The sequence below is a fragment of the Manis javanica genome, chromosome 11 (genome assembly GCF_040802235.1).
Source record: "Manis javanica isolate MJ-LG chromosome 11, MJ_LKY, whole genome shotgun sequence".
Classification (NCBI taxonomy): domain Eukaryota; kingdom Metazoa; phylum Chordata; class Mammalia; order Pholidota; family Manidae; genus Manis; species Manis javanica.
The window spans coordinates 62123167-62145453 of NC_133166.1; positions in this window are offsets into that span (position 1 = coordinate 62123167).

Here is a 22287-nt window from a genome sequence, read left to right on the forward strand (position 1 = left end):
ATATGTACACTATTGACCCTCGTCATGACCTTTCGCCCCGTTTGGACCCATCAGATTTCCAATTTCACCTGGACAGTCACCAATGAAGCAGGAGACGTCGTTTTCAGCTCTTCCACCTTAGCAAGTACCCCCCCATGGCCTGTTCTTGCCCCTGATCTCTGTGACTTGGCCGCTGGAGCTTCTGCGGCCTGGGGGACCCCAGACATTTACTTTCCTTTTTCCACCTCCCCTGAGACCTACCCTGAGGGACAATCTACCACCTCTCCTGGGTGTAACAACACCCCTAGGAGAACCTACCTCAGAGAAACAGAATTTTATGTCTGCCCGGGAGCTCATAGAGATCGAGCCCTTAACTATAAATGTGGATATAGAGACTCCTATTTCTGTGACTCCTGGGGGTGTGAGACTACGGGAGATGCTAGTTGGAAGCCTAGCTCCACCTGGGATTATATAACTGTAAGTAGAGCTTGGAATCCCAAGCCTAACTCAACTGTTACCCCAGAATGTCAAAGCACCCAATCCACAAGGGGGCGATGTACACCGCTCTCCATTACCTTTACTGACAAGGGAAAAAGGGCCCCTATTGATGGATGGCTCAGGGGACATGAATGGGGGCTAAGGCTTTATGTTTCAGGAAAGGACCCTGGGCTCACTTTTAAAATCAAATTAATTCGATCCATTCCAAACGCCAACAAGCACGTTGTCCTTGGCCCTATTGCCCCTAAGGCAAGAGACCCAAGACCTTCTAACCCTTCTCCCCTGTCTACTAGTACTGTTTTCCAGGCCTTGCTCCCCCCGGTTTTACCCTCCACAGGCGAAATCCTTAAAGGCCTAGCTAATGTGACTGCAAAATCCCTTAACTCCACTGGATATAGCGAGTGCTGGTTATGTTTCTCCCCCGTTCCCCCGTTTTACGAAGGGATAGCAGTTTTAGTAAACACCTCAGCAGACCTCATACTTACCAATGACTCCAGCAAGACTCGCTGGTCAGACCCCTCCCGTTTTTCAGAGACCTCTCCGGGTCTCACATTGACGCAGCTTTCGGGAATAGGCCTCTGTATACATAGCCCCCTCTTGCGTCTACCCCCTCAGCTAGTACCCATTTGTAACAGCTCCTTCTCACCCCCGCTGTCCTATGAATTCCTTGTCGCGCCCAACGGTACTTATTTTGCTTGTTCCTTTGGCATAACGCCCTCCGTTAACCCGCGCTTATTAATATCTAACAACGAATATTGTGTTTTAGTCATGCTCATGCCCAAGATTTCCATACATCCCACCGAAGACCTCCTTCCATATTACTCGGGCTCTACTCGCACTAAGCGTGAGCCAGTAACCGCCATTACCTTATCTGTATTATTAGGATTAGGAGCAGCTGGGGCTGGAACAGGCATTGCCTCCATAATTACTTCTAAACAACAATATTATGCTCTTAGTCAGGCTATTGATAAAGACATACAAAATCTGCAAGAGGGTTTAGACAGCCTGAAAGAATCTGTTGTCTCTCTCTCTGAGGTAGTGCTCCAAAATCGCCGAGGGTTAGACCTCCTTTTCCTGAAAGAAGGAGGCCTCTGCGCTGCTCTTAAAGAAGAATGTTGCTTCTATAAAGACAAAACAGGGTTAGTGCAAGATAGCATAGATAAAGTTAAGAAAAACCTAGAAGCCAGGCAAAAACAAAGAGAAAAGGATGAGGCCTGGTATAAAAACTGGACCTCTGCCACCCCTTGGTTAACTACTCTGATCCCCACCATCCTTGGACCCTTGGCAGGATTCTTCCTTTTAGTGTCTCTTGGCCCTTGGGCCTTAAGAAAACTGACAGTTTTTATTCGAGAGCAAGTTGACCAGCTCGTCAAGCCAGCAGTTGCTGTTCATTATCACAGACTTACAGCCTGTGATGAAGAGTCTTACACCGAGCCAACCAATGCTCCCGGTCTCCGGTTTTCAACTTTACAGGCGCCTCAACCATGGTACCATCGATTCTGGCACCGTACTTAATGTGGCCCATATGCTGGTCAGCCAGAGCCAGACATACCCCTAACTATGAGGGTATGGGCATCGAGATGAGTGCGAGACAAAGTACCGCAAGGGAGGGTTCTTCCTAGAACCTCTCTGGTCCTCCCTGAGAATACGCCTGGCTTGCATAGAGGTTGGTATCCATATGTACATAAAGCCTTGATATATTAAGGTCAATTTGGCTTTCAGCTCTGCCTCTCCTCCCTAAAAGATACCGAGAGCATTTGCAGAATGTTACCCTGCTGGAGGAGCCAGGCCTCTATTCCCTCACTCGATTAAGGCCCACCTTTCTAAAATAAATAGAAAGAGAGGAGATGTTGGGAGCCACACAAAGACAACAAGATGGCCACAGTTCATGAGGTTCCTGCTTCACTTCTTGGAGATTAGCTACGAGCCCGCGCGCGCCAACAAGGAAGCCCGCGCGCGCCAAGAGATACTCTTCTCCCCCTCCTTCCCCATTGTCATATACCAATCAGAATGTAACTCGCTGCGCCACCCCTGCTATGCAGCCAATCCCCTGCCTACAAGTATCCTATGGCCCACTCTGCCCCTGAACACTGGTGTATATCTACCCCCGTCTTACAATAAAATTTGAAGGCTTGATCAGAATACTGTCTTGCCTTCGCTCTTCTCTCGCCCCCATTTTCTTTCAGGTCGGATCCCCCTCGTCCCCACGAATAACTAAGTCCCGCTGGACGGGACAATTAAGAAATAAGCTCAAGGTCACACAGCTAATAAATAAGAAAACCAGGATTCAAATCTGAGTCTACCTATGTGTGAGAGCTCTTTCACATAACCTCTCCACTCTGGACCTCTTTGGAATCTAATCTGGGTAACAAAGATGTCCTGAGATCGGGTAAATCCTCTCATTGCCCACCCATTCCCCATCAGTCCTGCCATTTCCTGACTCTGATCTTCTGCCAGAGACGGGTACATTTCTCAAAAGGCTAGAAAGTCAATTCATGTCAGTTTCCTACCTGCTAAGAGTTGTCAAGCAGATAACAATAAAATATATAGCCACCCAGAATTCATCAATTCATGAGGATTAAAATGCTCCAAATGCCAATTAGACACTCAGCCAGAAGTTAAAAATACCAACCAAGCATAAAGGCAGCAGGACCAGGTTAGGCAATGTGGGCCCACCTCTTTATTCTGCATAGAGCTGGGTAGGTTGGGAAAATCACCTAAATGTTTTAAAACTCAGTCTTCTTATCTCAACAGAGGGACAATACTACCAGCCTGCATACATTAAGGTGGCCAAATGAGATGAAGTGAGCCTGTTTTTAAGGTGTAGTGTACATAAATGAACAAGACTGCCATTCTTAAAGTCTTTGGTGTATTGACAGCAAGCATTCAGCTCTGAAAATAGTTTGCTTAGTTCAAACCTCAGCTTTGTTACTTTATTGCTCTGTGACTATGGACAAGTTTATTTAACCTCCCTGTACCTTGGTCTTCTGATCTATAAAATAGGTATTATAGTAGCAGTACCACATAGGGTTATTGCAAAGATTAAATGCAGTAATAAAAAAATTAGTACTAAAATATTGATAACTTACAGAGTGCTATAGTGAAAATGGAAGTTACCATGGCCAGAATTTTCACGTGACCCTAAACTCCTTGATGATGTAATTGGCCTACTACTAGGCTACTGTTTCCACACCCATTGGCAATGAGCCCTTATTGTAACTGCTACTAAATGAAGAGCTCTGCCCAGGGCTCTGCCTGGAGGCAGAGACTGAGACAGACTGAATGCTGCAGAGGCAGATGTGATTCCAGCACTTGACCTGCCATCCTGAGTCTAAAGCTTGGTATAAAGCCTTTACCCTTCATGCTCCAATGTTGTTATTTGGTCTCAGCGAACCCAAAGTAGACTTACCCAAGAGCCATCCTCAGGCGCAACAAGTGTGTATCATGTGTTAGGCATTATATTAACTTTTAAACACCCTATTTCAATATATAATCTAGATTTGTATTATTTTTAACATTATTATTACTTATTCTCAAGGATTTCTGTCTTAGGAATCAATCATATCAAAAGCCATTCAAGCAAACTTAACTCAAGACAAATACTTTCTGATATATTCTGAGCCCTGGAACTAAACCAACACTGACTACAGAAGTACCCTAAAACTTTCAAGGTTGTAAACCAATAAATACTGAAGGCAGTTTAAATCATGTATTCTCTCTCTCTTCTGCCCAGAAAGAGTCCAAATTGATAGAGTCATATTTGGTCAAATAGGCAGTTACTCTTCAGCTGTGTAAAATTGGTTAAAAGAAAACACCACCTAACCATGATTTTCCTTTCTACCAGTTTTTTCTTGTTGTTGTTGTTGTTATCATTAATCTACAATTACATGAAGAACATTATGTTTAGGCTCCCCTAACCAAGTCCCCCCAACAAACCCCATTACAGTCACTGTCCATCAGCGTAGCAAGATGCTGTAGAATCACTACTTGTCTTCTCTGTGTTGTACAGCCCTCCCCATGCTCCCCCTCGAACATTATACATGACAATCGTAATGCCCCCTTTCTTTTTCCCCACCCTTCTCCCTCCCTTCCCAACCATCCTCCCCAGTCCCTTTCCCTTTCGTAATTGTTAGTCCATTCTTGGGTTCTGTGATTCTGCCACTGTTTTGTTCCTTCAGTTTTTCTTTGTTCTTATACTACACATATGAGTGAAATCATTTGGTACTTGTCTTTCCCATTTGGCTTATTTCACTGAGCATAATACCCTCGAGCTCCATCCATGTTGTTGCAAATGATAGGATTTGTTTTCTTCTTATGGCTGCATAATATTCCATTGTGTATATGTACCACATCTTCTTTATCCATTCATCTACTGATGGACACTTAGGTTGCTTCCATTTCTTACCTATTGTAAATGGTGTTGTAATAAACATAGGGATGCATCTGCCTTTTTCAAACTGGACTGCTGCATTCTTAGGGTAAATTCCTAGAAGTGGAATTCCTGGGTCAAATTGTACTTCTATTTTGAGCTTTTTGAGGAACCTCCATACTGCTTTCCACAATGGTTGATCTAATTTACATTCCCACCTGCAGTGCAGGAGGGTTCCCCTTTCTCCACAACCTTGCCAACACTTGTTGTTGTTTGTCTTTTGGATGGTGGTGATCCTTACTGGTGTGAGATGATATGTCACTGTGGTTTTAATTTGCATTTCTCTGATGACTAGCAATGTGGAGCATCTTTTCATTGTGTCTGTTGGGCATCTGAATTTCTTCTTTGGAGAAATGTCTGGTCAGGTCCTCTGCCCATTTTTTAATTGGATTGTTTACTTTTTGTTTGTTGAGGTGCTTGAGCTCTTTATGTATTTTGGATGTCAACCCTTTATCGGATCTGTCATTTATGAATATATTCTCCCATACTGTAGGGTACATTTTTGTTCTATTGATGGTGTCCTTTGCTGTACAGAAGCTTTTCAGCTTGATATAGTGCCACTTGTTCATTTTTGCTTTTGTTTTCCTTGCCCAGGGAGATATGTCCATGAAGAAGTCGCTCATGTTTATGTCCAGGAGATTTTTGCCTATGTTGTTTTCTAAGACTTTTATGGTTTCATGACTTACATTCAGGTCTTTGATCCATTTTGAATTTACTTTTGTGTATGGGGTTAGACAGTGATACAGTTTCATTCTCTTACATGTAGCTTTCCAGTTTTGCCAGCACCATCTGTTGAAGAGACTGTCATTTCCCCATTGTAAGTCCATGACTCCTTTATCGTATATTAATTGACCATATATGTTTAGGTTAATGTCTGGAGTCTCTATTCTGTTCCCCCAGTCTGTGGCTCTGTTCTTGTGCCCATACCAAATTGTGTTAATTACTGTGGCTTTGTAGTAGAGCTTGAAGTTGGGGACCAAGATCCCCCCCTCCACTTTATTCTTCCTTCTCAGGATTGCTTTGGCTATTCGGGGTCTTAGGTGTTTCCATATGAATTTTGAACTATTTGTTCAGTTCATTGAAGAATGCTGTTGGTAATTTGATAGGGATTGCATCGAATCTGTATATTGCTTTGGGTAGGATGTCCATTTTGGTGATATTAATTCTTCCTAGTCAAGAGCATGGGATGAGTTTCCATTGGGTAGTGTCCTCTTCAACTTCTCTTAAGAGTGTCTTATAGTTTTCAGGGTATAGGTCTTTCACTTCCTTGGTTAGGTTTATTCCTAGGTATTTTATTCTTTTTGATGTAATTGTGAATGGAATTGCTTTCCTAATTTCTCTTTCTATTAATTCATTGTTAGTGTATAGGAAAGCCACACATTTCTGTGTGTTAATTTTGTATCCTGCAACTTTGCTGAATTCTGATATTAGTTCTAGTAGTTTTCCAGTGGAGTCTTTAGGATTTTTTATGCACAATATCATGTCATCTGCAAATAGTGACAGTTTAACTTCTTCTTCACCAGTCTGGATTCCGTGTATTTCTTTGTTTTGTCTAATTGCTTGGCTAGGACCTCCAGTACTATGTTTAATAACAGTGGGAGAGTGGGCATCCCTGTCTTGTTCCCGATCTCAGAGGAAAAGCTTTCAGCTTCTCGCTGTTCAGTATGATGTTGGCTGTGGGTTTATCATACATGGCCTTTATTATGTTGAGGTACTTGCCCTCTATGCCCATTTTGTTAAGAGTTTTTATCATGAATGGATGTTGAATTTTGTCAAATAATTTTTCAGCATCTGTGGAGATGATCATGTGGTTTTTGTCCTCCTTTTTACTTCTGTGGTGGAAGATGTTGATGGGTTTTCGAAAGTTGCACCATCCTTGCAGCCCTGGGATGAATCCCACTTGGTCATGGTGTATGATCCTCTTGATGTATTTTTGAATTCGGTTTGCTAATATTTTGTTGAGTATTTTTACATTTATATTCATCATTGATATTGGTCTGTAGTTTTCTTTTTTGGTGGGATCTTTGCCTGGTTTTGGTATTAGGGTGATGTTGGCTTCATAGAATGACTTTGGGAGTATTCCCTCCTCTTCTATTTTTTTGGAAAACTTTAAGGAGAATGGGTATTTTGTCTTCTCTGTATGTCTGATAAAATTCCAAGGTAAATCCATCTGGCCTGGAATTTTGTTCTTGGGTAGTTTTTTGATTACCGATTCAATTTCTTTGCTGGTAATTGGTTTCTTTAGATTTTGTGTCTCTTCCTTGGTCCATCTTGGAAGGTTGTATTTTTCTAGGAAGTTGTCCATTTCTTCTAGGTTTTCCAGCTTGTTAGCATATGTTTTCATAGTATTCTCCAATAATTCTTGCTATTTCTGTGGGGTCTGTCGTGATTTTTCCTTTCTTGTTTCTGATTCTGTTGATGTGTGTTGATTCTCTTTTTCTCTTAATAAGTCTGGCTAGAGGCTTATCTATTTTGTTTATTTTCTCAAAGAACCAGCTCTTGGTTTCATTGATTTTCTCTATTGCTTTATTCTTCTCAATTTTATTTATTTCCTCTCTGATCTTTATTATGTCCTTCCTTCTGCTGACTTTAGGCCTCATTTGTTCTTCTTTTTCCAATTTCAATAATTGTGACTTTAGACTATTCATTTGGGATTGTTCTTCCTTATTTAAGTATGCCTGGATTGCTATATACTTTCCACTTAAGACACCTTTCGCTGCATCCCACAGAAGTTGGGGCTTTGTGTTGTTGTTGTCATTTGTTTCCATATATTGCTTTATCTCTATTTTAATTTGTTCATTGATCCACTGATTATTTAGGAGCCTGTTGTTAAGCCTCCAGGTGTTTGTGAGCCTTTTTACTTTCTTTGTACAATTTATTTCTAGTTTTATACCTTTGTGGTCTGAAAAGTTGGTTGGTAGGATTTCAATCTTTTGGAATTTACTGAGGCTCTTTTTGTGGGCTAGTATGTGGTCTATTCTGGAGAATGTTCCATGTGCACTTGAGAAGAATGTGTATGCTATTGCTTTTGGATGTAGAGTTCTATAGGTGTCTATTAGGTCCATCTGTTCTAGTGTGTTGTTCAGTGCCTCTGTGTCCTTGCTTATTTTCTGTCTGGTGGATCTGTCCTGTGGAATGAGTGGTGTGTTGAAGTCTCCCAAAATGAATGCATTGCATTCTATTTCCTCATTTAATTCTGGTAGTATTCATTTCACATATGCTGGTGCTCCTGTGTTGGGTGCATATATATTTATAATGGTTATATCCTCCTGTTGGACTGAGCCCTTTATCATTATGTAATGTCCTTCTTTATCTCTTGTTACTTTCTTTGTTTTGAAGTCTATTTTGTCTGATCCTAGTACTGCAACACCTGCTTTTTTCTCCTTGTTGTTTGCATGAAATGTCTTTTTCCATCCCTTGACTTTTAGTCTGTGTATGTCTTTGGGTTTGAGGTGAGCCTCTTGTAAGCAGCATATAGATGGGTCTTGCTTTTTTATCCATTCTTTTACTCTGTGTCTTTTGATTGTTGCATTGAGTCTACTTACATTTAGGGTGATTATTGAAAGATATGTACTTATTGCCATTGCAGGCTTTAGATTTGTGGTTAGGAAAGATTCAAGGTTAGCTTCTTTAGTATCTTACTGTCTAACTTAACTCACATATTGAGCTAGTATAAACACTGTCTGATGATTCTTTATTTCTCTCCCTTCTTATTCCTTCTCCTCCATTCTTTATATGTTAGGTGATTTATTCTATGTGTTTCCTTTGACTGCTTTTGTGGGTAGTTGATTTTGTTTTTTGCCTTTAGTTAGTATTTGGTTGGTCTGCTTTCTTTGCTGTGATTCTATTTTCTCTGGTGACATCCATTTAGCCTTAGGAGTGCTCCCATCTAGAGCAGTCCCTCTAAAATAGCCTGTAGAGGTGGTTTGTGGGAAGCAAATTCCCTCAACTTTTGCTTGTCTGGGAATTGTTTAATCCCTCCTTCATATTTAAATGATAATTGTGCTGGATATAGTATTCTTGGTTCAAGGCCCATCTGTTTCATTGCATTAAATATATCATGCCATTCTCTTCTGGCCTGTGAGGTTTCTGTTGAGAAGTCTGATGATGACCTGATGGGTTTCCCTTTGTAGGTAACCTTTTTCCTCTCTCTGGCTGCCTTTAAAACTCTGTCTTTGTCATTGATCTTTGCCATTTTAATTATTATGTGTCTTGGTGTTGTCCTCCTTGGGTCCATTCTGTTAGGAGTTCTGTGTACTTCCTGTGGCTATTTCCTCCCCCAGTTTGGGGAAGTGTTCATCAATTATTTCTTCAAATACACTTTCTATCCCTTTTTCTCTCTCTTCTTCTTCTGGTACCCCTATAATGTGGATATTGTTCCTTTTGGATTGGTCACACAGTTCTCTTAATACTGTTTCATTCCTGGAGATCCTTTTATCTCTCTCTGTGTCAGCTTCTATGCATTCCTGTTCTCTGGTTTCTATTCCATCAATGGCCTCTTGCATCTCATCCATTCTGCTTTTAAATCCTTCCAGAGGTTGTTTTATTTCTGTAATCTCCCTCTCTACGTTGTCTGTTACCTCTTGTATATTTCTCTGCAGCTCCATCAGCATGGTTATGACCTTTATTTTGAATTCTTTTTTGGGGAGATTGGTTAGGTCTATCTCTCCAAGCTCCTTCTCAGAGGTTGTCTCTGTGATTTTGGTCTGGATCAAATTCTTCTGCCCTTTCATGGTGATAGAGGTAGTTGTGAGGAGCTGGCATGTGTGTCGGCTGGGAGAACGTCCCTTCTTGCTAGTTGTGGCCTTCCTCTCCTGGGAGAACGGCGACTCCTAGGGGCTTGTGCTGTGCAGCTGCATACAGACGGGGTCTCTGATTCTTGCCTGGCCTCTGTGGAGTAAGATCCATGGTTGCTGTGGGCGTGGGTGCTCTCAAGCTGCTGCTCCACTATGGCAGAGCTGCAACAGAGAGGGGAGGGAACAGGTGGGAGGCTGTTTATCGCTGTGAGGGGCCTTAGAGCTTCACTGCTGCCCACGGGGTTAGGGCACCCAGAGTTCCCTGGGATTCCTAGCTGCTGGCCTGAGTGTCCTGGGACACTTCCGTCCAGCTGTGGGGGTCCCATCCCTTTAAGACTTTCAAAAAGCACTCATTTTTCTTGTATCCCAGAAGCCCCGGCTGCAGGGACCCACTCACAGGTTTTACTGTTCTGTTTCCCTAGTATCCAGCACACCACGCACTGTGTCTGCGCTCCTGGTGCGGATGGCTAGGGCTGGGTGTTCAGCAGTCCTGGGCTCCCTCTCCCTCCCCAGTCCAACTCCTCTCCTCCCACCAGGAGCTGGGGTGAGGGGCGCTTTGTCCTGCCAGGCCGCAGCTTGTATCTTACCCCCTTCATGAGGCACTGGGTTCTCACATGTGTAGATGTAGCCTGGCTGTTGTCCTGTATCTTCTGGTCTCTCTTTTAGGGCTAGTTGTATTTGTTGAATTTTCAAAAATATATATGGTTTTGGGAGGAGATTTCCACTGCTCTACTCATGGACCATCTTGGCTCCTCCTCCCTTTCTACCAGTTTTGAAATACAGACCCTGCTGCTGACATTCACCAGCTGGAGAAAAGTCTGGAGCAGGTGCATGTGATAAATGAAGACAGATCTATGTCGGTATCTGGACTGAGGTCCACATAAGATGTTAGGAAATTGTAATGTTATGATGCATAAAACTGGAAGGTACTTATAAGGAGTAGATTTTAAGAATGTGATGTCTTAGGAGAGAATGATGCACATAGTGGCAAGTAGTGTGATGAGATTCATGGGTTGAACCCAACAATAAAAAAGGAATACATACTCAGTTTTCCGATTAAAACAACAGTCTGAACTCAAGAAATAGTTTCTATTCACTCCTAAAACATATTGAGACAGTGAAGAGATATTTAAAAGACATAACAAACAAAGACAAATAATGTAGAAGAAGAGACAAGACTATAACAATTTTACAATTCTAGCAGCTGGAAAATAGATAAGAGATAACTGTTTAGCAGAATGAGGGGAAGGACTTAGCAAACAGTAAGAAAAGACAAGATGCAAGTCATTCTATACCTTAGTATCCTACAAAAGCCTCAGCAATCAACAAGCACTAGGTATCTTTGGTAATAGAGTGAAAATAAGATTTTTAAAAAAGATTTTGTTAAAAGTATTTAAATAGCAATTAAACCCAAGATTTCCTTTCTTATCCCAATATAGATGAGATTAATTGCCTTAAAAAACTAAAACATGGGGGTGTCAGGATTCAAAGCACTCAGGAATGATTACCCATACTGAAGTAGGGCCATGAGGAGTAAAGGCAACTATACTAAATATTGAGACCTCAGACTTTTTCCTGCATCTGCCTCTTCTACAAGGCTGGGAACCAGCCATATCCCCACTAAACAAAAAGCTAAAATCCCCATTTCTTAGGAATCAGACCAGCCCAGAAGAAAACAACTAAAGATAGGGACATAAGAGATTCACCAAGGAAATATGCAAGACAGACAGACTTCTATTGAAATTCAGAGATGACAAGCTTCATTTATACAGTTTCCAATCAGCTTCTGAGTGAGTATCCCACTCTTAAACATAAGCAGATAGCCAATGACCACCAGCCATTAATGGCATGTCTCTAAAATAACTGAAAGAAACCACAACAAACAAAAAGAAAGAAAAAACACTTGGAAGAAAATAAATAATGGGGAGAAAAACTAAAACTACTTGACAAAAATCTAGCACTTATATCATGAGTTTATAAGAGCAGATATTGCACTGATAAAATAAGAAAAGGAAAATATAAAAGCAAGAACAATTAAAGAATGAAAAAATGGTCTTTGAAAATAAAAATACTGCAGCAGAAATGAAAAAAAGCAATAGACTAATGGAAATCTTTTAAAAAGGGAGCAGGAGAACAAGGAAATGGAAAATAGGAGAAAAAAGATTTTAAAAACTAGAGGACCCATCCAGTAGGTTCAGTGTCAGAATAACAGATATTCCAGGAAGAAAGAGAAGAGAGAGAAAGAGAGAAAGTGGTGAGAGGTCATCAAAGGAATCATTGAAAAAATTTCCCAGAACTAAAGGAAATCATGTACAGAATAAATGGGCAGACCATCAAATGATCTACATAGTAAATGAAAAGAGACCCATTCCAAGACATATCATCAAGTTTGAGAACACTGAGAATAAAGAAAACATCTTAAGAGCTTCCAGAGAGGGAAAAGAATACATTAATGCAAACATTTTAAAATTAGAATGTCACTGGACTTCTCAGTGATAACACTGGAAGCCAAAAAATAATTGAAGTAGTGCTAAAAATTCTGAGGGAACTATCATTTCCAACCTAGAATTGCATATCTAGCCAAACTATAAATTAGTGTGAAGATATTATGAAGATAATTCTACATACACAATGTCTCAAAAATTTGCTTCCCATGCTTCATTCCTCAGAAAAAGGCCATACTTCACCAAAATGAGAGAGTAAACCAAGAAAAAATGAGTATGTGGAATTAATGAGAGCAAAGTAATAACTAGCTAATAGTTAAGGAAGACTTTCTCAATACAACAGCTGGGGAGCAGATTGGTTAGAAGGTTTTGGGAAAATTATTCAAGAAATAAGACTAAAACTAATTCTTAATGGACTTGACCATATTGAAAGAAAATTTACTCAATGCAGGAAGAGTGTAGGGATGAGTTAACTATAGTCACAGAAAAATAGCCAACCATAAAACAACATGAATTCAAATGATAATTACTAAGTCCAAGAAAACAAAATGTTCAGTTTGAAAGGCAAAGAAATCATGGATACTATATGGCTCAGTTGTGAACAGAATTTACGTATTCATAACAGTGTAAATACTGAATAGGGACCCAAGTACAATTCTAAGGGTAGCTACTAGGGAGGGTGCACAGAGAAGAGGTGTTGTGCATGTGCATGTGGAGTGGCAGTCATCAATGGGAACTAGATCCTCACCTTCCATTGTGGGGAATCAGTAGATTATACTTCAAAGTTGAATATCAAGCAATTGCAATAAAATCATGTTATTTAAAGATATGAAGGGAAATGTCAAAACACTCATCTGAGAGTTGAAATTGATTGTCTCTGCAGAAAAGACACAAGAAGGGTTGAAGGTATTGTTTTTGTAACAAGAATTGTGAGACTATTTGTCTCTCTAAATCATGCGCAAGTATAATTTTGATTAAAAGAAGAAAAACAAGTAGAGATAAAAACCAAAGGAGGCAAAAGAAACCAAGAAGGGCACTTTGCCTGCCCGTGTACCAAATAAAGAAAGCACAAACCTAGAAAAGTGTTGGTTCAAGTCACAAAGTCAAGAAAACACTAGGGCAGATCTGGGTATTAGATGACGATAAATAGTTAAGACTGGTATTTACTCAATAAACACTATGGGGGTCCCCCCTCCACCTTTCCCTGCTCTTCCTTTTCTTCCACCGGTTTTCCCTCCTCTCCCTCTTCCTCATCATCACAACAAAGAATGATTAAGCAATTACTCTGTGCCAGATACTATGTCAAGACTTTACACAATGCCATTTAAACCTCACATCCGCCCCATAATAAGAGATATTTTTTTTGCTTCCATTTCACAGATTAGGAAACTAGGGCATAGAGAAGCTAACTTGCTCTATGTCTTACTTCTAGTAAGTTTTATTGCAGAGCTTGGACTTTAAAACAGTGGCTAAACTACTGAGCACAAAGAGGATACTCAATTTATTGTTGAACAAAAATCAGACAAGTGTTTATTATTTAACAGATACTGGGAATGCAAAGATGAAAATGAAATTCAGTCCCTGAAATCAAGGAGCTTGCAGTCTAATGGCCTAAAAGCCTAACTCTGGAGCCAAGTCCATTAACTGTGAAGTTGGTCCTAATAGGTTAGTTTTAATTGCTGCCAACAATCTCATTCTCAGCTGTGCTGTGTCTGCTTGTAGTCACAGCACTTGCAGTTTATGCCCTATGAGAGAGGTCATCAATTCTCCCATTTTGCAAATAGGAAAACTGAGGCCCAGAGGGAGTTTATCACTTCTCTAAAGTTGAAAGAGGCAAAACCAAGATTAGAATCCAGTCTCTTGGCTCCCATTTCAGTGCTCATTGTTACTGAGTTAGAAGCTACACAAGTAACAACTCCCAGCAATTAACATTTACCCCTTGTACTTGCACAGCAGGGCACCACTGTTAGCCACTAACCATGGAAACTCACTGCAAAGAAGCAGGAGAAATGGATCTGAGCAGGTGACATTCCAAGGACATTTTTAAATAAACAATGAACCTTTAAAGTAATAGAGGCCATATTTATTCTACAGCTCAAATTCATTGCTAGGATGTGGTTTATGATGTTAAAATATTTATATATATATATTTAATTCCCATCTCTACTAGGAACCATAATGTAAACTTTAATCAGAATTTTCCCTAACATTTGAAAGGCAATTATAAGACTATATTAACATTCATCTTACAGGGCTTCTTTAAAAGGCTCAATTGTTTAGCATGGCTGTTAAATCATTAAGCAAGCACACTGTGTGATACCATAAACGGAGCTGATCTGAATTCACTATTTGCTTATCTAAAACATTTTCTCAAATGTTGGATTACAGAAATTACCTAATTATCATACAAAAGTCAGACACAGTTCCCTGATTGATCTTTCATCTTGGTAAGAACATGATCTCACTACACTGGTTGAGTCAGTCATCAAATACCTCAAATGAGATAAAATTACCTTCACCATGTACAACTTTTTATTTAAATTCTCAAGACATTTTCAAGAACATAATAAAAGAAGTAACAAGATATGGAGGAGAGTCGAAGAAATAGCCTTTTACCACAATAAATGGTAGTTAAATGATAGAACCCCATTAACAAAATTCTGCAGGGCATCTTCACTGTACCCCATGCTGCACTGAACAATAAGGGCTCCGTGTTGCTTTCTCTCTGCCAATTACTATACGTCTGAGCTTTCTTTCTGGATCAAAGAGGAGGCTATCTTAAAGGTTAGGTTCCTGATTGTTCAGGCATCCAGATAAAAAAAAAAAATCGGACTCATTTTCATCTCTAAACCACTCTCTCTGTCTGACATACCGGGTTGACTCCATTTCGTGAGTGCTTCCTTGCCATTCTCTACTGCCCTTTCCTTAGTCCAAGCCTTCATCCCTTCTCACTTAGTATAACTAGATTTCTCACCAGTCTTCCTCTGAGCTTATCTCACCTGACCAATTCATATTTTATATTACAGCCACGAATAAAGTCCTACTGTTTACCTGAAGCCAAAATTCTTCAGGCTTCTATTCAAAGGTCTCTCTCTTGCCCTCCTTCTACCAAACTTAACTTCCCACTAAATCCCTGAGCTGTTCCCCTCCCCCATCCCACCTGCACGCCACCCCACCAATCCTTACCTTGCAAGAGAACTCAAGATGTGTGATGAAGATTTGGGGCTGTTTATTCTCAATAGGATCTCCAATGCCTAACACAATATCTGGTACTTAGTAGAGGCTCAGTAAATATTTGTTGTATGTAGGAATGCAGGTGGCCTACTCTCACCTTATACTGAACAAGCCATGGCACAGTTAAACTCTACTTTGAATGTTCTGCTGATCAAAATATCCCAGCAATCTTTGAAAATTATCTTCAAACAATGCCTTCTTTGAGAAATACTACTGATAGTCTCAGTCAAAACTGGTGTCTCATTTGTTCCACAGGACCTTGCTTATTTCTTTTATACTGCATTTTTGTGATAAAATATGCAACATAAAATTTCCATTTTAAACATTTCAACTGTACAGTTTAGTGGCATTAAATATGGTCACATTGTGCAACCATCACAATAATTTCCAGAACTCTTTCATCATCCCAACTGAAACTCTATACCCATTAAACAATAGCTTTCCATTTTGTGACACCCCCAGCCCCTGGCAATTGTCATTCTACTTTCTATGAGTTTGACTACTCTAGATACCACATACCAGTGGAATTATACGATATTTGTCCTCATGTATGGCTTATTTCACTTCTTATTTCACTTAGCATAATGCCTTTAGTTTCATCCATGTGGTTGCATGTGTCAGAATTTATTTCCTTTTTAAGGCTGAATAATATTCTATTTTATCTACTTACCACATTTTGCTTATCCATTCACCCATTAATGGACATCTGGGTTGTTTCCACCCTTTGGTTATTGTGAATAATATGGCTATAAACACAGGTGTACAAATATTTGTTCAAACCTCTGCTTTCAATTCTTTTGGGTGTATACACAGAAATAGAATTACTGGATTACATGGTAATTCTATGTTTAGTTTTTTAAGAAACCACCATACTGTTTTCCACAGCAGCTACACCATTCCCACCAGCAATGCACAAGGTTCCCTATTTTTCCACATCCTCACCAACATGTTATTTTCTGTTTTTGTTTGTTTTGATTTGATAACAGCCACCCTAATGGATATGAAGGGGACCCCATTATCATTCTGATTTGCATTTATCTAATGATCAGTGGTGCTGGGCATCTATCCATGTGCCATCTGTGTATCTTGTTTGGACAAATGTCTATTCAAGTCCTTTGTCTATTTTTTTAATTGGGTTCTTTTCTCCGTGTAGAGTTGTAAGTTATTTGTATGTTCTGCACATTAATGCCTTACCAGGTATAGTACTTGCAAATATTCTGTCCCATTTTGCAGGTTTCCTTTTCACACTGCTGGTGATGTTCATTGATGAACAAAAATGTTTAATTCTGATGAAGTTCTATTTATCTGTTTTTCCTTTTGTCTGTGTTTTGGGTAGCCATATCCAAGAAATCATCACCAAATTCAATATCATGATGTTTTTCCCCTATGTTGTTTTCCTAAGAGTTTTCTAGCTTTAGCCTTATATTTAGACTTTTGGTCCACTTTGAGTTTATTTTTGTATATAGTGTAAGGTAAGGGCTTAACATCGTTCCTTTGCATGTGGATATTCAAATTTCTAAGCATCATTTGCTTTGGACTCCTTTCCCCATTGAATGGTCTTGGCAGTCTTGTGTAAAATCATTTGATCATATACATGAGGGTTTATTTATGGGCCCTTGATTCTATTCCATTGATCTAAATGCCTGTATTTGTGCCAGCACCATATTGTTTTAAGTACTGTAGCTTTGTACTAAGTTTTGAAATCAGGAAATGTGATTCCTTCAAATTTATTCTTTTCCAATATTATTATGGCTCTGGGATAGTCTTTGAATTTCCATATGAATTTTAGTATGGGTTTTTCCATTTCTGTGAAAAAAAATGTAGTTAGAAATTTGATAGGGTTTGCATTAAATATGTAGGTTGCTTTGAATGCAACTGATACTTAACAATATTAAGCCTTCCAATCCATGAATACAAAACATCTTTCAAATTATCTGTGCCACCTTTAATTTCTTTCAACAATGTTTTATAGTTTTCATTTACAAGTCTTTAGCCTCCTTGGTTAAGTTTGTTGCTAAGTATTTTTTAATGTTATTGTAAATTGAATTCTTTTCTTAATTTCCTTTTGGGATTGTTCATTGTTAGTTATATCAGAATTCAACTGATTTTTGATTGTTGATTTTACTACCTACAGCTTTGCTGAATTCATTTATTCTAACAGTTTTTTGTGGAAGCTTCAGGGTAATGCTGCAATTTTAATTTGCTCTTTCTTTTATTATATCTGTTTACATCTGCCTATCGCTTCTATAATGTAAATGACTTGAGAGCACAAGCCACCTTTCTTTATAGCCCCTATCCTACTGCTTTGTGTATACAATGATACAAGTAATTTAAATGAATAGATCAGTATCTATTAAAAGAATATCCATGATAGTGAATAATGCCACTATTCTGAACAGGGACATTCCTGGGACTGACCAGTAGGAGGTGTCTTAGATCCTTTTCTCTTACAAATCCTCTGGCTTCCAGATGACATATTTTAGGGCAAAGGATGGGGAGAAAAAAGAGAGGACTAACATTTATTGAACATCTACTCCCTGCCAACTACAATGCACATTTTATACTCAAAACTGTGATGAAGCAGATATTGTTCTACCAATTTGTCTAATGAGACTGCATAGTTTTACAGAAGTTAATTGAGATTATACATCTAGGAAGTAAAGAAGCAAATATTCATGAGGAAATTATTAGTCAAGGAGAATCTTTGGGAGTTGGAAAGAGTAGAAAGAGGTAGAAAAGATGACAAATTGCAGTAGATTTTACCACATAGTCTTAAAAGAAAAAACTTAGCCCCACTAAGACTGGAAATGTGATTCATCTCAGGAATCTGAGATGTGTTTAGGGGGTTCTGATAGTACAAAATCAGTTCATCTTATTATATTGTGCTGGGCCTAGGTATGAAGTAGTCATGGGCAGAGCTGAGGTCATATCACCCCATGCACTGAGGCAGGAGCTGAGAAATACCCCCTGGATGTCGACGTCAAACAAAGTGGTGAATACAAGTTGCTCAACACTTTTGCACTATCAAAGATTCTGATTACTCTGTACCTATGGAGCTCTAGGAGTCAAGAGTCAATACATTTGAACCCCTGGTGTGCCTCACTTTGAGGTGTTTTTTTACTTCATAACGCAGACTTAAAACTATTATTTCCTAGGAATGTATCCTCCCCATCAAGATACTTTATCCTCAAGATACTTCCAATATGGCCAGAATCATCTGCATTGCATCATGTATTACTGAACTGTATAAAACTGTTTTAGCACCCTCCCAAAGGCATTTTTTCCTTCTGCCTACTCTTTTGTTTTTCCTACTTAACAGCAACTTCAAAGAAAGAAAGAACTAGATAAAAGTATTCATTTTATAACACTGTGCTATTGTGGTGTTTACTAAATCTAAATAATATGCTTATAATTGCTAAATATGGGTGACAGCTGCTACTATGGATCATAGATCTCTATAAAAAGATTTCATTAGAGTTGATCAATGCTGAGATGACACTGATGTTGTTGTTTCAGTTGTGAAATAACCACAGAAGAGAATTAATAGACAATAACATATTCTGAGGAATACTGTCTATTGCCTGGTCTTGGATTTTTCTAGATTCAATATCAGGTTTTTAAATTGTGTGTTTTGCTTTTTATTAATTTTCAAGGATATATTTTCTTTCAAATGTTTGCTGGGAATGGGCAGGATTGTGTGTGTGTGTGTGTGTGTGTGTGTGTGTGTGTGTGTGTGTGTGTGTGCCCACATGAAGATAAAGAATTAGTAGGGATTAAATAGTTGATCTGTTTCCAAATATAATCTAAAAGAACTTCTGTTGTGATCCTAAGGGCATAGATAAAATGAATTTCAGTAAACATCATATGTCCCAATGTTTGTTAGTGACAGAAGTCCTTACGTCCAAAGCTAGAATCTCAAAAGCAAAACAGGAAAACAGATTTCTAACCTGCAATAAACATGTTTCAATGTTCTGCATGCTTTATAAATTTCATGTTTCCTCTTCCCTCAAACTACTTATTTACCTGTGATATTTTTTAAACCCTGACATTTAAAAGATAACTTTGCACAAGAACTTTACTCATTTTCCTACAAAATGACTCTTTCTTGTCATGAAAATTTCTGGGAGAGAATTTACAAATTTCACATACCAAAAAAAAAAAAACCTTCCTGATTTTCAAGAGAAAAAATGTATTTTTCCTGTGTCTTGTCAGGCCTACAGCTCTCAAAACAACTCCAGAAAGGCTGAACTCTCCATTTTGCCTTTCACATCAATAAGATAATTATTAACTATAATTTGGATTATAAAAGTGTGGATGGGTGATAGAAAAATTACAAAGAATGTGGCATGATTTTCCCAACCCAGCTGGAGGACTCCACTGAGACTCTGCCCTGGAACCCAGAAAACCCTAAAAAGGGCATTTGGCAGAAACTGACTTCTCAGCACCTCTCTGTGCTTATTTCAATGGAGTGGCATTCTCACTCCAAATAACAGAAAGGGACAGCGCAGAGGGGTTGATGCCACTGTGAGGTGCTGCGGTGCTCAGTTTGAACCTTTCCTTCCTTTGGAATCTGGCTTCAGAGGGAGTAAGGCAGTTTCCCTGGTGTTAGGAAAACTTTGTCTCACAGTACTAAAGCTTACAGGGGGCAGGGAAGGGGGTGTGTAAAGAATGGCAACAGAGGGAGGAGCCCAATGCTCTGGACGCACTGTCCATGCAGGGGCAGCCAACACAGTGGTCAGTCGGCTCTTAGCTGCACCAGCTTTGCCTCAGGAGCCAGGGCTGACTCACACAGTGGGTGGCTGTGAATCTCTCTTGGTTTGTTCTCTGTCCCAACATCTCAGCTGTTCTGCCTGATTGGCAACCAGAGACCAAGAATGGTTGCTCAATAGTGAGAATGGGAAAGGAAGACAAGTAGGATAGCGCAGTTGGTTAGTAGGTAGGGCAGCTGATACCAAAGTTATGGACTTGATACCCATATAGGCCAGAGAAGAGGAAGGTTATCTTACTGTGCAGGGACTGCATTGCATATCACATAATCTCGCAAGGCTGAGAGAGCTGGAGAGAGAGAGAAATGAATTAAAGGAAATTGATCACTGAGAAAATCACTTTCTTCTTTTGGAAACAGCGATCTGTGAGTCTTATGGAGCTAGTGATCTCATTTACTTCTCTTTGTACTGATTAAAGACTTACAATCAGTCAGCATTACCAAAAGGGAAGAGACAGGACCAGTGTAGAGTCAAAAGAAAAAGCATCTGATTGGTAGCAAATGATGAACTCTGAACTCTGTCTAAACACTGGTAAGTGACCTGGACATCATCAAAGCAAAAATGCTCACTCATTGTTTCTCTGTGTTGTTCTTTCCACGTTGTTCTGTATCGTTTTTTCCTTTTTCAGCTTTATTAAGCCATGAGGCTTTTTGCCTAAACAACTATTCTGTTCAATTCAGAATAGACCCATGAATCAAGAAGGTTTGAACCTGTGAGAGCTGCCATTTCCTGCTAAGGACAGGTTACCCCGCCTTGCAGGGCCCCTCCACCTCTAACTGAAATTCCCATGACAGCAATGACAGACAGCTGATGACCTCATACACAGGGTCAGATGGAAGAGGAGTCACCCTGAAGCTAAGTCTGGCCTGAGACCCAGCAGGAGTTTGCTAATGCCAGCTCGGCCATCAACCGGTGAGGCATTGTCTAGTCAGAACCTCAACATCTTCATTTTTAAAATACGTAAGATTAGTCTAGTGGATTTCCAGGTTCTATGTGTCTTTATCAAAGGCCCATAGAATTTCTAAAGCAATGGTGTTATTGTTGATGATTTCAACCAAATCTTAAGATATTAATTTTTTTAAACACCTTAAAATTCTGAGATGACAAATGGTAGTGCTAAATTGATATAAACCCCTTCTATTTCTAAAGTCCTCCTGCCCAGGTGATGTGAAATGGCTGTCCTGATGCAAGAAATTCAGTATCAGGAACACTTCTGTCTCTGCACTGCATCAAATTAAAAAGGTTTCAATACATTTGTATTAGATTCTGTGCTCCTGTTCCCCTTGGTGCAGTAACAAGTGGGGTATTGATTGAAGCTTCCTGAAAAGAAAAGGGGAAAAAAACCTTTTGTTCTCCCCCCACAACTGCCATAAGTCATGCTCCCCATCTGACCCCGCCTGCATTCCCCCATCTGTGGGGCAAACACAGATAAGACATTTGTATCTGATTGGGCAACTCTCTCTTTGTCTTGGCCCTAGAGTTATGAAAAATAAAAAGAGGGGGAAAAAAATCTACCCTGACAGACTTGTTCTGACCCCAGACTGAAAGCATGCCTAACAAATGAAGGGACTGGTGTGATTTAGTGTAATGCCAGCAGCAAAAACACAACTGTAAATTACTCTTTTCCAACCTGCCCTCTGAGGCTCAAATTGCTGTTTTACTGTCTGCATTTTTAATGATGGTTGATATGTCCCCTGGAAGGAAAGTACTGATCCTCTCTATCTTGATTTAGTAGCTTAGCTGATTAGACAGTTACAGGTATAGATATAGATGATTAGATATAGATATAGATATAGATATAGATATAGATATAGATATAGATATAGATATAGATATATATTAATTTAGCAGTTACCAAAGTCAATAAAGGCAAGAAGGAGGCTGGGAAAAATAACTGGGGTTTAATTTTCTGTCGTGGCAATAATGTCCGTACACAAACAACTCCTTCATCTCAGGTATTATTTAATCTGCTTTGGACTTGCACTATAAAAATTCTACTACTTATAACAGGTTTTGTTTTGTTTTTTAAGAACAGAGAAGTTCTGTGTTTTTTGTAGTAGTTTGAAAGGGAAAGTTTTTGGCAAGCCAAAATGACACCTTTAACTAAACAGAGAAGGTAATAAAAGTATGCAAGATCTTTC